Genomic DNA, 3799 nt, shown 5'->3' on the forward strand with positions numbered 1-3799 from the left:
ACACTCCGGGACAATTTAGTATGGCCAATTCACCTGGCCTACACATCTTTGAATTGTGGGAGGAAACCAGAGCACCTGGAGGGGACCCACACAGACACAGGGAGAATGTGCAAACTCCACACAGACAGTTGCCTGAGGCGGAAATTGAACCCAGGTCTCTGTCGCTGTGAGGCAGCAGTTCTAACCACTGTTTTAATGTTTTAAATGTGGAACATTTCTGATGAAGAACTCGAGTTTCCCAAGTCTAATCAAATTACAGGCCTGCTTTGCAAAACAGGCTTTCTGAACTTTGAATTGTCCCAGCAGGGAACCATTCATAACGTAGACAGCAGGATTCGAACCTACGTGGGGAAACCCCAAAGGATTTCTAATCCATCGCCTTTACCACTCGGCCATGACTACAGCCAGCATGCTGTCGTTGAGCATTGACCAAATCAGCCGTGATCTCATGGAAAGCTGCCACTGACTTGATGAGTTAAATGCTTCCATCGCCTTTCATCCCTTTGCTGTCATTTGTAAGGTGCGATACACCAATGTAAACGAAGAAAAGCACAAAGTTAGGAAAAGACATTTGCAGCCAAATTGAGTCAAAATTATTCATTGAAAGGAAAACCACACTTGGCAATTTGCTAGTTCTCTTTGCGAACATGACCAGTATAGGTAATCAAGGGAGCTATTGATCTGTGTATTCTTGGACATGAAACAAAGTTTCATGACATATTCATTTCTTTTTCCTGCGAAGGAACCGATCTTTCCAGATGCTCACAATGACAGAGAATTTTCCCAATTAAAGACGGCAAATAAGTCCCATCTCACGCTGACACCATCGTGAGCGCTGGTATTTCACAGTGCCCCAGAGTCAGGGTCAATTCCCGCCTCAAGCAACTGAATGTGGCTGCGTGCGCTTGCTCTGGTTTTCTCCCACAGTCCAAAAATGTACCGGTTTGTTGAAATGGCCGCGCTAAATTGACGGGGTTAAAGGAGAGGAATGCATTTGGGCTCGGGCGGGTCGGTATGGAGTTGCTGGGCCGAAGGGCCTGTTTCCACATTGTAAGTATTCTAATGTACAGTAATCAATGACCAAGGTACGGCGCACGTTGTGCGATGGGGCACATATATGACATTTCGGTTGTTTTTCTTCAAAGTTTCTTTGCAATTCAAACGGGAGAGGAAGAAGGGAAATGAATGTCTCCCATAATTCTTGCCTTCTTTTATCATTCACAGGCGGTATTTTTTCCTGTACGTTTTTTTTACACTGTGGTTACTGTTAGTGTTCTTGTAAGCCACACCAGCTGGATTCCTCTTTCCTCAATGTTCCTCATCTCTACCCAAACACACTTTCCAAATCTTATCTCCTGAATCAAAGTAATCTCTAACCATTGCATAATTGCCACGGAAACTGGGCTTTTCACACGCCTGTGTATGTCATTTCCCAATATTAATTAATCATTTACTGTGTTGCAGTTGCGCACGAGAAGAGGAAAACCAAATTTAGGCCGGTGGTCCTGGGTTTGAAACACACGTAATTGCAGCTAAAACGCAGATTACTGCACACAATGTGATCAGGGAAGCATGCACCGAACCGGCAGGAAGCACTCAATAAGTACAATGCTGGATGTCATTTCAGGAACAGGACCAGAAACACAACAGAAATACGTCTCTTGGGTAATATTTTGGACGTATGTCTCAATGAGCTATCGTGTTTTACATATGTTCCATCGGGAATTACCTCACACAAGGAAGTAACCAGTGCTGCAGACGGTCATATAATCCGAGATCCAAGTCCCGGAGTCAGAGACACTCAGTGCCCTGTGTGTACCTACAAGGAACAGCTGTGCATGGGGTTTACAGGGTAACTGAACTGCATGAATGCAGCTCGATGGTCGTCTCTCTGCTTCTCCTCTCTAGTTTTCTGTGCAGTCCCTGCGTGCAATCTTGTCAACTACGTTTGTCCGGCACAAGATGGGCATTGGTCACTTGTCTCTGAGAGAGGCTGTTGGTTTATGTGTTGTCATAATTCCGAGTGTAAGGAGGAATCTGGCTGTCAGTCCCCAGAAACTTACTTTAATAAGTGGAAGCATGCTTTTTAACTTGCCGCGTGGCATATACTCGTTGCAAAGTTCGTGCATTGCGAATCACGTTGCAGGACTATCCAATTTTGGCAAAGGATTTGTGTGGCAGTCACGAGTTGCCACGACCAGCTATCCCTAGTAGCAATACGGACAAATGGCAAGAACTACAAATTCGATTAGGGCAGCACACGTTTAATGTAACAGGGCAAACAGAAGGCAGCCAGAAGATTTCTGGGTGTAGAGCAATCACGCAAGGTACATTTTCATATGAAAGTCTGTGCATCAGTAGAACCTGGGACCAAAGTAGTCTACGTTGATTATTCGTATTCCAGACAACTTGCGATGTTCCCCGTTTACTCTGAAAGTGAATAGGCATAGTTATTTCATCGTTATTTCGAAAGAAGATCCTGCATTGAATGTGTTCGCCGTTTTTTGATGCTGTGGCAAAAAGGTGGGCGATGTGAAACGTTGCTATACTTTCATTTCCTCCATTACTGTCCTGGTGAGGGAGAAAGGTGATTGGCTCTCTCAATCAGATGGGGGCACCGGAGCATTGATGATCTAATTTAATCACGGATATAATTGGAAATGTTCACTTTTAATGGTTCGTTGTTGTGTTTTGTTTATGATACTTGAGCACTTTCTGGGACTTGACAATACACTAAATCTCCAGTAGGTTTGGAATTGCCTCGCTGTTATTTGTGCGAGGAGTTCATGTCAGAGACGACTCACAGTGCCTCACAGAAAGCATTTAAGCTTCGGTGTGTCTGATCATGGTACTGCCTTTTCAGTTTTGATTCTTTTCCACGATAACAGGTGACAGTTTTTGGATTCGCTGGAGAGCAAAGTGGGTAATGCGATATGTGAGGTATTTTTCTTCGGCCAAAATCTTTGATGGCGAACTTGGGAAAGTGTCAAGAAGAATGGTCATTGGCAGCAAAATCCAGAAAACCTTCATCTCTGGATCGGTTGGGCTCATCCACCCTCCAAACAAAATAGCCAAACTCGCTGGCTGAGTAACAAACAACATGCGTTTTTTTTGCAAATGGTGTATTCAAACCATTGCCGGTGGCTGGAGCATCTCAGACTTATCGAGCATGGAAACAAATCCCGCGATCCAACTTGCCCTTGCTGAATAGATAACCGAAATTAATCCATACATTTCTGCCAATATTTGTGCCTTATCTCTCTGAGGTCTTCCTGTCTATACACCCATTCAGATGCCTTTGAAATGTTGTGAGTGCACCAGACTCTGCCACTAAATGTGGCAATTCATTCCACACACACAAAAGGTCTGTGTAAAAAACATGTGTCCCTCACACCCCTTTTACATTTTTCCTCTCTCACATTAAACGTTTGCTTTGTAGATTTGAACTTGCGTGTCTTGTGAAGAAGTGCTCCCTGACTATTTACTCTGTCTGTCTTCCTCATGATTTTATAAACTCCTGTGAGGCCATATCTCAGCACTGAAGCTCCTGGGAATCTGACGAAGCCTATTCAGTTTCGTTCTCATGTCCAAGCAGTGCAAACCTTCAAATTCTTGTAAAAGTTTCCTAAACTTACACTTGCAAGAAGTGTGTCCAGCTGCAGCACCTGTTTGACCATGTGGCCACTCTGGAGCTGCGGGTGGACTCGCTGTGGAGTATCAGCAATTCTGGAGAGTTATGTTGCCTCCCAGGTGCTCAGGCCAGGGATGTCACCCATCGGCTGAAGAGCATTCGAAAAGG

General features: G+C 44.5%; 1 non-coding gene across 1 annotated transcript; it reads right to left on the reverse strand.

Moving 5' to 3' along the window:
* Positions 1-320: 320 nt before the first annotated feature.
* trnas-aga (transfer RNA serine (anticodon AGA)) lies at positions 321-402 on the reverse strand. Its single transcript has one exon. It is a non-coding gene; the product is annotated as a tRNA-Ser (tRNA).
* Positions 403-3799: the final 3397 nt, after the last annotated feature.

The sequence above is a fragment of the Chiloscyllium punctatum genome, chromosome 16 (assembly GCF_047496795.1).
Source record: "Chiloscyllium punctatum isolate Juve2018m chromosome 16, sChiPun1.3, whole genome shotgun sequence".
Lineage (NCBI taxonomy): Eukaryota > Metazoa > Chordata > Chondrichthyes > Orectolobiformes > Hemiscylliidae > Chiloscyllium > Chiloscyllium punctatum.